Here is a 13,711-nt window from a genome sequence, read left to right as displayed (position 1 = left end):
GGGAATGTATACTTAGGCAAACTTGATTCCCAAAGGTTTATGTCATCAGCATGGTTTAGGAACCTATCCTTGGCCCAGTAATGGATTCTCAAAAGGTTGTCTTGGGTAACCGTGTCTTTGATTTGAAAATACCTGTCTTCCATGGCCAAATGGTCAATGTCTAAATGAGGGGTTTTCATTGGTCTGATATCAAGATAGGTTGGGGCAGCTATCTTTGTAATAAATTGTGGAAAATTGGGCTTTATATGGCTTTGGGAATGAAATTTTAGTAATTGAATAACCGGGGTAGGGTATGAGAAGTTTGCAGGTTGGGGTTCTAGTACTTTAGGAATGGGAGACTCTCAATTAAATTGAAATTAATCAAATTCTTTCAGTTTTTTTAAGAACTTAATGTTCTTTCTTTAAAGAGAGGGTAATTCTTGGTTCTTGTTCAAATACCTAGAATTTTCAGTCGGGGCTGGAACTGGTTTTCAATTGGGGTTTGCAAAGGGCTTCGACAGCTAGGATGGTGTGCAGTGGTGGCGTCAGAAGGCTTTGGTAGTTGATAGCTGGTCACAAGAGTTCGGAAGGCACAGGTGCTTCAAAGGTTAAACAGTGTGACTTGAGCGAAAAGGGTGAAAATGGAGGTCGGAAAGCTTTTAACCGCGAACGGTTGGAAAAATGGCGGGGAAAAATGTTTTATGAATAGTGTTGGTTTTCACTTTGGCGGGGAGGTGGGTTTGGAGGCCATCGCACCGCTTATGGAGGTTAGGCAGTATTTTGTCGGGGGAATGCGATTTATGCCAGAGGCCGACATGTAGGCAAATGGACCCTGAGGAAAACTGCCCATATCGTGTGTTGTCGGGCCGTTAAAGGTCGGACATTGCGTGAGCGTGATATGGGTGATGACCGTTAGATCTGGGGGTGGATGATCAGACGGTCGTTGCATTGGAAAGTTGCCCGGTCGGGTGATGGGGTAGAGTTTAGCAGGACCCATGGGTTTTAATCACTGTTTAGAGTAATTAACCCATGCTTAATCACAGATTAATTAAACTATGGAGTTTTGGGGGTAGCGGGGTTAGTTTACCTCACTAGGGTGGCGGGTTAAACTCGAGTTTAGTCGAGAAAATGGTTAAGTGGCGGAGTTAGTGAGGTGGGGGGTTTTTAGAGTTAGGATAAAGGGTTTAGAGGGGTTTTGGGTAATTATTGAAGTGAAAACATGATTTTAAAAGGGGGGGAAAGGGGTTTCACACTTAGGGGAATGGATTTTAGGAGTAATTGACTAGGGAAATGTGTGAAACTAAGGGGTAGGAGTAAAAATGAGGGGGAAGGGGTTTTCATTAGCCATGAAGGGGTAAAAGGGAAATTAGTGAGTATATAGTGGGGGTGAAATGAAATGAAGGGGGAGTTAGGCAAATCAGCTTATGAGCATGCTTTTTTCATTGATAACAGCTCCTGCAAACTGAAACACATAGTTAAGTATGATAGTAGTGCTTATGCTCCAAATGACTTGTATTTCTGCAACCTTTCTTTACTTACCCTTTTACCTACCCTAACATTTTTTCTTCACTTTGGTGGTGTTGGCATTATGACACAGGTTTGGCGCTATGACACAGGGGTTGTCCTTGATGGCAACTCACTTAGATGATAGATCAACATTCAGGCTCTCAAAATGAAGGAAAAAGATATATACGCAGGTTCCTCTTAACCAAGTTGTGTATACACGTGGGATAGACGTTCAAAAGGTGCATATACATATGCACGCACTTTCATGCAAGGAAAAGTGCGTACATGTGGGAAAACATATTTTTGGTCCGTGGTATTGAGTCCTTGGTATTTGGACCTATGGTTTTAGACCATGGTATCTTGTCTGAAGTGTTGAACCCAGGTATTAGGTCCATGGTATTGATTCTTTATGGTTTTGGACCATGGTATTGAGTAAGGCCTAAGACTATAAAAAGGGAAGGAGATCATTTGGCAAGGGCATTCACTCAAGCATTGAATATCTTATGAAGAGCAAGATATAGAATTGGGTTATGGTGCATTTCTGGATTTGAACCAAGGAGGAACCTGAGCACTAAAAGATGGATAAGTTCTATTGATGGGTCAAGATCTTAAGGATTGAATAGTAGTATCTTTGTGTGACTTTAATCTGTTATATTTGGCGCATGATTTGATCTATAAATCTGAGAATGTGGGTATAACTAATGTTTGAATAAGTGAAAAGGGTAAATTATCTTTTATAGATCTGTACGCAGGTTCGGCACATCAGAGGCGCATATACACACTAGATCAGTAAGTCAAAACAACATATACGCTGGTTGGCCTTAATACAGCAGCGTATGCACGCATGTTTCTACATATTGAAGCAACATACATCTCATGAAATATGTTTTAGCTGCTTCTGTTTATTGTTGCAGTGTTCTGGGTTCAGGATTGGTTTCTAGTTACTGTTAATGTATTCTGATTACAGCATTCAGAGAAGTAATTGTTTGATTTAGTTTTGATTGAAGGAAAGGAGATTGGTTGATGCAGATATATTTGTTGTTTGATTAATGTTATTGATGGATCTAGTCTGAAAATTTATGAAATGTGGTCCCTGGAAGAAAGAGAAGGTTGTAGCCTTCTGTAGGTTAGCACCTACATACTAATACATCAGCTAGTACAAGAGCTAAGGGGGTTGTAGCTCCCTTCCAGGAGAAGCTAGAGAACGAGAGAAGGTTGTAGCCTTCTACAGGTAGAAGCCTGTGTACTAGTATAAGACTGCACCAGTACAAAGATATTGTAAAAAGAAGTTTCTCATTAAAAGAAGATAGAGACGAATTACAGCAGGTGGTTTTCACCCACATTGGATTTCCACCTTATATCTTGTGTCCATGTGTGCGATGATCTGTTCTATTTTACTGCTCCTGTTTATTGTTCTTATGATTAATGAAGTTAATGCACTGATTAAAGATCAAAATTTAATGAATCTTAAGTTTCTAATATACGCTAGTTGCTTTAGACACAATAGCGTATATACGCAGTTTCCCATAGTTGAAGTAGTGTATACAAATCTGATTGTGAAATGAAAAAATAATTGACCTGATAATACTGATTCACCCCCCCCTCTCAGTATTATTTCCAACAATTAGTATCGGAGCAAATCTTTCAAAAGAAGCTTGATCACTTGAAGGAAGATCTATCATCATGAGCAACTATGAAAAGGAGGCATCTATCAGGCCACCAATCTTTGATGGAAGCAACTTCGTCTATTGAAAGGTAAGAATCACAGCCTATCTTCAATCTCTTGGTACAAAAGTTTGGGATATCATGGAAACAGGATACACATTTCCATCAGCAACTCCTACAGATACGGCTAGTAAGAAGCAGTATGAAACAAATTCAAAGGCTGTCAATACTCCATTGGCAATTTTATCTCAATCAGAATTCGTCAAGGTTATGCAGCTCAAAGCTGCAAAATAAATATGGGACAAGATTGTTCTGAGCTATGAAGGAGACGATCAGGTAAAACGTGCAAAGCTACAAACTCTCAGAATTCAATATGAAAATCTTAGAATGCGCAACGATGAAAGTGTGGCTAATGATTTCTTATGTATAGATGAGATTGTTAATCGTATGAAAAACTTGGGTGAAGAAATAAAAGAAGTTACCTTGGTTGAAAAGGTTCTAAGATCTTTGTCTTCTAAGTTTGAATCAAAAGTTTCTGCCATAGAAGAAAAGGAGAATCTACAGAGCATTACCATGTCACAACTGCACGAAATCTTAACTGCTTTTGAAATGAGAAAAGGGGGACCATCAAACAGGAGAGAAGCTGCATTCAAAGCTTCAGGAAAAGGAGATTACAATGAGTCAGGACATATGTCAGAAGGAGAGGAAGAATCAAACTTTATCAAGAACCTTCAATGGGGTTCTGGAAGATTCAGAGGTAAGCTACCTTTCAAATGCTTTGCTTGTGGAAGAGTCGGTCACTATGCAGCCAAGTGTCCTCATAAAGATAAGTTTGATAAAGGTAAGGAACCAGTTAGATGGAACACAAAATAGAATGTAAGTAAAAAGAGCTATTATACACATGAAGACGGTGATGGATTTTCAAATAGTGATGAAGATGAACAATGTAATGATTATAGACTTTTGATGGCTTTTGAAGATGATGATTTCTTGGATGCTATAGATGAAAATAATCTCTATGAAGAAATTTCTAAACTTAAAATCTGTTTAGAAGAAAAGAGTATGATCATAGATACTCTGACATTCCAACTTGCTGAAAGGGAAAAACACAATGAAAAGCTAGAATGTGAAATTGTGGGCCTTAGAAAAGATATTGAGAAAAAAAAATCTCTTAATCTTAGAATTGCTAAAGGATTTGAAACTTTAGATGAGATTATCAAAGTGCAGCGTTCTCCACTAATCAAGACAGGTCTTGGATATACTGAAGAAGCACCTCAAGCACAAAATCCATCCACCTCCAAAAGTTATCTTGATGCTGTTATCACCCAGGTTGTTCCCTTTGACTCCCAAGGGAATACGGCCGGGGTAACCACTAACCAAGCTTTGGATTATAGGTTCTAGCAAGCCTATAATCAGAGAGGGCTCTCTCTTTAAGTTTTAGCTCTGTTTTGTGAAAGATTTTAGGCTAGTTGTGAGTTTCAGTTTTTGTTCAAGGTTTTGGTTGAATGATGTCTTTCAGTACCTAGGGTGGAAATCTTCAGATAGTATTAGTTCATTGGGCAATGGAGTCTGTGGCTACAGGTTGTTTGAAATATTGAGTGGGGATGTTGAAACTGCAGGGTGTTACACTAAACAATGTCACCATGGCTATTTACAGTTAGTATGGCTCTATCAACAGTCATGCTATCCTCTTAGGCAAGTCTTATGCCTGCTCTCCATGTCAAACTCCAAAAAGAGAGAAAGTCTTTATAAATGTATTTATCTCTGGGTACGCAGGTTCTCTCAACCTTACCTGCGGGTACGCACCCAATGTTCACAAAAGCTGCGTACTTGTACGCTCTGTATGTAAAGGGGAAGGTGTGTCCCCCTGTAAAGGTCAAAATGCGCAAGTTTCATCTTTAAAAAATTAATTGTGGTCATTTCTAGAGCATTCTAGAAGGTTGTTCGACGTGTATTGAGCGCCTCTAGATGGTTCATGTACCCCTATCAAAGAGGAACTTATCCAATCAATAAGGGAGCTATCCCATCCAAAGAGGGGATTATCCCATTGATGGTGGACCTGAATAACTTCCTCTAGATCACTATAAATACAGGCATTGGGCCAGAAGGAGGGGAGGTTGAAAGCTAAACATTTCTAAGGGTAGATGTTGCAGGAATTAGGACTCCCATTTAGAAGCTTGTGAGGAGAGATTGCCATCTTTGCTTGTTCTATTGGGAAGTGGGTGAGCTTTGTCAAAGTAAAGGAGAACTCTTGATGGACCCTGGGAGGGACTTGCACAACACCAAGGCTCAGGTTGTAATTGTTCCTTTTGTTCCCTATTAATGCAAATGAGTCCATTCTTCTCAATAACTTGTTATTTATGAGTTGTTTCATGTACTCCTTGGTCTATGTGTTAAATATGTTTTATTCTATGAGATTATCAAGTGCTATTTAATCATTTGATTGTTAGTGAATGCAGGTTTCAAAGTGAAGGAGGAGCTCATCCGGATCAGCGGAGCTGGACTGCTACAACAACGTTGGACTACAGGTAGGATCTAAACACTTGATTTCTTATATAGTAAATGCATGTTTAGAGAAGGATTGCTCTTGTTTGTCACTAGAGAGTCTTAGGCTCCTAGGGATGTTGGTTGTGTCCGCACTATCGACTCTTTCCGCCTGACAAATTGGCGACTCCACTGGGGACTCCATTGATGTGAAAGTCTTTTCCTTTGTATGCAACTTTGCTCTGAGAAAAGTCATTTATTTTCTGGTTTTTGGCTCTGTGACTTTGTTTTTGGGTGGGTTAGCTTAGGGTTAGATTCAATTTAGTTTTTCTTGAATTTTCCAGTAGGACGCACCCTCTGAGTATTGCACAGTGTGTCCCTGCACGCACTGTCGTTGTGTGCACAGAGCGGGCCCGCACTTGGCTTAACTGGTTGCCTGCGTCCCCTGCTAAAATTTAAGAAAATTACATTTTTTTCATTTTTTCTCTTAGATTTTGCTTTTTCTTAGTTTTTACTGCCCAGATCCATTAGTCTCTTGCCAAAGATCTTCACCTGAACTTGTTTCGATAGCATTGAGTGTTTTAGTGGATTTCATAGAAGTTTAAGCCCTAGGGTTTGATTTTTGAGTAGGTCTTGTAGTGACTTTGGCGGTAGAAGTTGTCAAGCCTTAGATCTCTCTGGTTTTGTCAGCCTTCTTAGAAGTCAGACCTGTCATAAAGTCTACCTGTGAGAGCAACTTACCTTTGAGTTGTATCTTTGGCAAATTTCGAAGTGCTTGTTGATTGAGTATTGAATTCCATTTTACAAAAAGAACAAAAAGATTTGAGTTTTGTTTTGACTGGTCTTTTGATTCTGCATTAGATGGTCCTTGACTTGATTGTGGTCAAGTAAAACAACCTAGAATCATCTTTGTAGGCTTTTGCCTCGTTAGGTTTGCTTAGAGTAAATTTCTTTTTGATTTGCTTGTGAGTCAAGTTTTCATAGATTTTATAGCTTTTGAGATTGATTTTCGTTAAAATAGATTTATATGCTTTATTAAATAAGAGAAAATACAAAAACATCTCCTTTGCAAAGTTTTGTTTCAAGTAGCTTTGAAGAGTTTTGAAAGAAAAAGAGTTTTTCGTGCACGTAAGGAGTGGTCATGTTTGTATGCTTGGAAAGATAAAGAGAATTGTTTCTTTGATTGTCTTTACTAAGAAAGTTGTTTTCTATAAAATTTGCATCTCTCAACTCTCTTAGTTAGGAATTTCATTGAAAAAGGAAAGTAGCGTAAATCATCTTAGGTGCATCTTTGTAGTGGTTTGAGTCGAGTCTACACACCATTGGTTTCACTTCCGCTACCTTTTGTCTTTAAGAAAAACCATAAAATTAACGCTTAAAGTAAAATCAACGTAGTAACTTTTATTTACTAGGGCTCTAAAACACCAATTTAGATCAGGCTAGTGTCTTGGAGTAGGTGAGTAATTAACTCTCCAAGACAACAAAACCAAACAAGTAGCTTATCTTGTGATAGAATAAATCCAATTGTCTCATTTGTACTCTGGGAAAGCTCCTCTTAAAGGAGAAGCACGAGCTCGTGTCCGAACCAGTGAAGGGATCAATCCCCCCTCATTGGGAACGACGCCAGACACGCACATATTACAACCGGTAAACCTCAGATTAACCATTGTCGAGGAGCCAGGGGTCACTTGTCGGTAAACCTTGGATTATTGTCAAGGAACCGACAAGGGGATTGAGCTTGATACTCTGCCCTTGCGTGCTGTCGGAGTGTAGACTGTTCCCCCAGGTGCATTTGTTGCGGTTGGTAACCTTAGTGACCATTATCTTTAGGATTCTACCGAGGTGACGGTGGAGGGAAGATCCCACTGTACCTGGAGCAGACGTCGGCTAGACTCACTTGGATTTTCCGGGGGGTTCACTTCACTCGAGACGGTTAAAGTGGAGGAACTTGTGCCGGTCTAATCATTAAGCAGGTTGCCGGGGTAACTGTTCCACCCGCCACTTCTGTACTGAATCCGGCGATGTTGGGTTTCATCACCAACTAGCGTTTTCGGTCTGGAAGGTTACTGTTTGTGCTTGGTTTGACGCCCTAGATTCTTTAGGCGTGTGATTCAAATTTGTTTGGTTCTTTAGAGACTCTAGGTGGTTTGATTTGAGTTTTTACTTTATTTTCGTGTGTAGTAGTTAAAAGTTTTTAACTGTGGCGGAATTACCGAGACAGTTTCGTAGACTTCGGGGCCAGTCTCCTGAAGTTGTTTCTGTGGCCGAATTGTTGAGAAGATCCCGTAGACTTAGGGGTGAACCTCCTCGAGACGACCCCAGTAATCTAGAAGGTTTAAAGGTCCTTGTAACTCCTCCTAGTGGCAGTAGAGTAGGTTCACCTGAAGAAGGAGAATCTTCCTTGGTAGTCCATTCAGATTACCAAGGCCTAGAGACAGGTTATAATCCCGAAGCTGTTACAGTTTCTGAGATTGTTGGTAGTTTTTCGTCTGCTAGTGATACAGGCGAAGAACCTGAAATATCTGAACCTGTTACTCCGACTTCTAGTGTTCCAGATTCACCAAGAGTAGAACGAGTTATCACCGAAAATCTTCCTACTGGTCTGATTGCTATCGAAGAACTTGCTCCAGAGGAAGAAATAGGCGTCTCTAACCTTGAAGATCAACTTACTATTGATCTCAGGGAGTGTGAATCTATCTTTTACAGTCCTCCTAGAAGTACTACTTGGTACCTTTCGTTAACCAATTATTTAGACAACTCAGGGGTAGGTTTTTCTACACCTCGCACTCCCTTTCCACCTGGAGGTATTTATACTCCTGTAAATATGTCTGGTCAGTCGTCCCTGTTTACCCAAGCTCCTAAATCTTTCTTACACGGCGGTCCTTCTGTTCCCACCGGGTATCAATCACTTTCTGGTACCTTTGCGGGGGCATCTCCTCAACCCATTGATCATGGGTTATTAGCTGGAAACAATGGTAATATACCATTGGGTGTAGGAGACATTTACATGATGTCAGGTTCAGTTCCCGTTTCCCAACCTCAAGGTGGCCAATTACCGCCTGGGGGGCAGCCTCAGTTAACGCTTGGGGGAAAACCTCAAGGTACACAAATCGTGTCTGGGGGGCAACCTCAAGGTCAGTATGTACCTATGGTGCAGTACATGCCTCAAGGTCAACCCCAGCCTCAATATGTACCCCAGGGTCAACCTCAGTATCAATATCAACCTCAAGGATGGCAACCTCAAGGATGGCAACCTCAAGGGTATCAACCCCAAGGGTATCAACCTCAAGGGTATCAACCTCAAGGTCAAGGTCAACCCGAGTATCCGTATTTACCTCAAGGTTATCAAACTCAAGGTCAATACTCGGGTCAAGGTTATCAACCACCTCAAGGTCAGTCATATGTTCAAGGTATGGGAACTACACCTTACAATTATCAATCCTATCCTCAATCCGGTTATGGATCTCAGTATCCTCAACCTGTTACGGGTCAGTACCCCAGAATGTTAGTGTGGGATCCATCACAGGGTCAACAGGTGTTGCAGCCAAGTCTACAGTTGGTACCTCAAGCTGGACAACCCGTAGTTTCTGGTCCATCCCAGCAACCGCAACCTGTCCAGTCAAATATTCAAACTTCTGTAACTTCGGTAGTTACTCAGCTGCCAATTGCACCTAGTACTCCATCTCAAACGGCTGCTGCAACTACCGCTACATCTGCCACACTTACTTCTGGAGTATCGACAACTCCGGTTTCTACTATCTCTGCAACCACTCCTCAGACATCTTTACCGTTGTCTGGATCTACGATTCAAACCACGGTCCAGATGCCTACAGGTCAGCCTGGTATAAGTACGGTTGTTACTACTCAACCTCAATTTGTTCATCAACCGTACCAGGGATAGTATCAACCTGGGCAAGCTGTCCAACAGCCGGTTTACCAGTATCAACCGTATCCTGGGTACACTTATCAACAACCTCAACAACCCCAGTACGGTCCGGTTAATCCTGGTTTTCCAGGAGGATATAATATCCCTAATGCGACTCCTGTACCTAGTTATCCTGGATATCCTCCTCCTGGGACTGGTCTTGTGATCCAGAGTTTTAGAGATCCTGACTGGCAGTTACCGTTTATCGCAACTTTGGATTTACCTGACTTGACGCGCCTAATGAACGATCCAATTCAATATCTTCCGTTCTGGCCGCCAATGCCAAATAAGTTGCCCAGTGATATACCCAAGTTCGAAGGTAAGTCAGGAGAGGATCCGTCCAATCATGTGATGACTTACCACCTCTGGTGTGCTTCAAATTCTATCTCGGATGATTCGATCCGCTTACGTCTTTTCCAGCGTACACTCATTGGTCTCGCGGCCAAGTGGTACATTGAGTTACCACGGGCCTCTTTTTACAATTTTAGCCAGTTAGCTACCTTGTTCTTAACTCACTTTCAGTTGCCGGTCAGATACGATAACGACACGAAATTATTAACTTCACTAAAACAATCAACGTCCACGTATATTTCTGATCACATTCATGAGTGGAGACGTCGAAGACGGCTAGTGAAAGTTTTTATCCCGGACCAAATCTTAGATGAATGGTTTGTTAAATCATTATTACCGAATATTACTGAAGATGTAGCTAAGGCCGGAGTAGTTACTGAGGAGCAAGTCATTGCTCAGGCACAATACCTTGACTTAGTTTATACTCAGTCGGGTACGTTACACGAGAAGATTCCAGATCTTCCAAAGTCGAATTAAATCGCTGCTGCTCCTTCGGGATCTCATGCCGCTGATGGTATGATTGGTATCGTGAATACAAAGAGCAAGACGAAGTCTTCCAAGGCTTCGACTACTCCTATAATCACTTTGCCTGATTCCCCGACAGGAGAGTCTTCTCCTGAACTTTCCGCCGATATTCACGTTGTAGAGTCATCTACGGCCAAATCAAAAAACGGTGGAAAGAAGAAAGGAAAGAAGAAGGCTAAAGCAGACAAGGCTCCGAAGGAGAAAACAGAAAAGTCGGAAACCAATGACGAAAAGCGCAAACCTCGATATCCTTGTCTTATTTGTGAAGAGGATCATTTTACGAGAGATTGCCCTCATCGGGCCGAGGTTGTGAAAATAGTCAAAGGTTCTCCCACTCTTGCTGTGTTAAAAGATCCATTTCCAAAGCAGGAAAGTAAGATGATAGGTTCTTCCTCGACTGCCAGTGAAGAACCCATTTTGATGATGTCTCATGTGAGAATTGCGACTCGATCGCAAGATTATGGTAGTAAGGCTCCTGTTGATGGTAAGGAAGCAAAATCTTCTCATTCTATTCCATCAACCTCAGCTCCTGGTTCCGATCCACTACAGATCGAGAAACCTAACCCGGATCTAGTAATAAAACCGCCCGCCAAGGGTGTACTTCGAAGGTCTGCTTTCAATCCACATGCGAGAGCGGCCCAGAATTACAACATTGTTGAGGACTTAGTTGTTTCACCCTCAGCAATGTCGGCTTTAGAAGTGCTGTAATCATGTCCAGCACAACGAAAATTACTTTTGTAGGCTATCGGAGCTGTTGATGTTCAGGACCCGAACCTGATAATCTTCGATCTAGAAAATAGTACACCACGTCTACCCCATCAAATGGCTTTCCAAATTCCAGTGATAGTAAAAAACAGGCCTATTCATCGGACTGTGATTGATGAGGGAGCTTCTACGTGTATTATGTCGATTCAATGTTGGAGATCGCTTGGTTCTCCTTCGTTGAACCAATCCCCAACCATCCTTAAGGCCTTTGATGGAATTTGTCAGGCGGAAAGAGTCGATAGTGCGGACACAACCAACCTCCCTAGGAGCCTAAGACTCTCTAGTGACAAACAAGACAAACAAGAGAAATCCTTCTCTAAACATGCATTTACTATATAAGAAATCAAGTGTTTAGATCCTACCTGTAGTCCAACGCTGTTGTAGCAGTCCAGCTCCGCTGATCCGGATGAGCTCCTCCTTCACTTTGAAACCTGCATTCACTAACAACCAAACGATTAAATAGCACTTGATAATCTCATAGAATAAAACATATTTAACACATAGACCAAGGAGTACATGAAACAACTCATAAATAACAAGTTATTGAGAAGAATGGACTCATTTGCATTAACAGGAAACAAAAGGAACAATTACAACCTGAGCCTTGGTGTTGTGCAAGTCCCTCCCAGGGTCCATCAAGAGTTCTCCTTTACTTTGACAAAGCTCACCCACTTCCAAATAGAACAAGCAAAGATGGCAATCTCTCCTCACAAGCTTCTAAATGGGAGTCCTAATTCCTGCAGCATCTACCCTTAGAAATGTTTAGCTTCCAACCTCCCCTCCTTCTGGCCCAATGCCTGTATTTATAGTGATCTAGAGGAAGTTATTCAGGTCCACCATCAATGGGATAATCCCCTCTTTGGATGGGATAGCTCCCTTATTGATGGGATAAGTTCCTCTTTGATAGGGGTACATGAACCATCTGGAGGCGCTCAATACACGTCGAACAACCTTCTAGAATGCTCTAGAAATGACCACAAGTAACTTTTTAAAGATGAAACTTGCGCATTTTGACCTTTACAAGGGAACGCACCTGCCCCTTTACATACAGAGCGTACAAGTACGCAGCTTTTGTGAACATTGGGTGCGTACCCGCAGGTAAGGTTGAGAGAACCTGCATACCCAGAGATAAATACATTTATAAAGACTTTCTCTCTTTTTGGAGTTTGACATGGAGAGCAGAGGCATAAAACTTGCCTAAGAGGATAGCATGACTGTTGATAGAGCCATACTAACTGTAAATAGCCATGGTGACATTTTTTAGTGTAACAGATTGCCCCCTAAAGTGCGAAGCCTGTAATAGATTAGGGTTTTGTATTTATCTAGGAAGGGTGAAGCGCTTTATCATTTCAAGGATTATCTCGTGGAGAGCCTGGTCAGCACCTGCAATTTTCAACACAAAATACATGTATAAGATTATATCATCACTGAGGTAGGCATTCCCATACTCAGATCAAAACTTTAACTAACAGACTAACTACTCTGATACAGGAATGATCTTGCAGTACATCATAATCATAGAATTTTGTAGACACAGTATGGGCGCAGCCATCTGTTTATGATTAGTCTACTTAGATAATGAATACAAAACTCCTCGCAGCCTGGATGGTGGAAACTAGATCCAGGGTCTTCATTTCTACTTCCCGAATTGGTACGATTCTAGCCATGCGAATAAATGAGTTGATGTCGAACATGGTAGAAACCACTTGATTACCAGTCGATGATGTAAACTGTTAACAAGTGTGAGAGAGTCCACCAGTAATGTCAATGGTTCTCAAAGTACCCAGTACAATCCATGAGATGTGAATGAATGAGTTGATGTCGAACTTTTCACGGAGTCCTTCGATCGAAAGTCCATGATGTAAACTGACGTCAAAGGCGAGAAACCTGCCATTGATGCATGCAGACTTCAAGGTACTGACGATTTCTAAGTCATCTCTCTAGATAATGTGCTGATGTCGATAGAAAGTGACCCGTTGCAGGCAAGCTCACAACACGAAATCATTGTTCAAGTTGAAGAAATGTTGCTGTAAGGACTGACTCAGGGATGGTCAAATGGATGACAAGTATTTTGCAGATGAAAGTTTTGCTTGCAGACCTCTTGAACACATAACGACACGACAGATGGCTTGGTGATGAATAACTCAAAGTTAATCCCCGGAACCCGGCTGAAGACTTTCAAAGTGGTTTGATCAACTGTGAGGTAAAGGATTTCCCAACCCAGGTGAATGAAAAGTGTCGTGTCCAAGAATGGTAATAAAGTTTCTTCTGAGACAAAAGGTAACAAATAGGCTCATTCTTCTCTCTTTTGCCCCACCATTTCTGGCAAGTACCTCTTTATTTTTAACAAGCTTGAGGAGGATAACATATGCTTGATTATAAGCTCATCCTTCAGATGAGTCCAACCTAGTTTTGATTCGAACCCTAGGAAGGAGTGGTTCGTTCCTGTTTGTAATTGAACAGGTCCTTTACTGTGGAATTTTAACGAGTCCAGTATAGGAGAAATTCGGC

This window comes from Pinus tabuliformis, chromosome 1_2, assembly GCF_031772625.1.
Source record: "Pinus tabuliformis cultivar Carrire ecotype Pingquan chromosome 1_2, CPIR1, whole genome shotgun sequence".
Classification (NCBI taxonomy): domain Eukaryota; kingdom Viridiplantae; phylum Streptophyta; class Pinopsida; order Pinales; family Pinaceae; genus Pinus; species Pinus tabuliformis.
The sequence above is the reverse complement of the archived record's forward strand: the minus strand, read 5'-3'. Positions refer to the sequence as shown.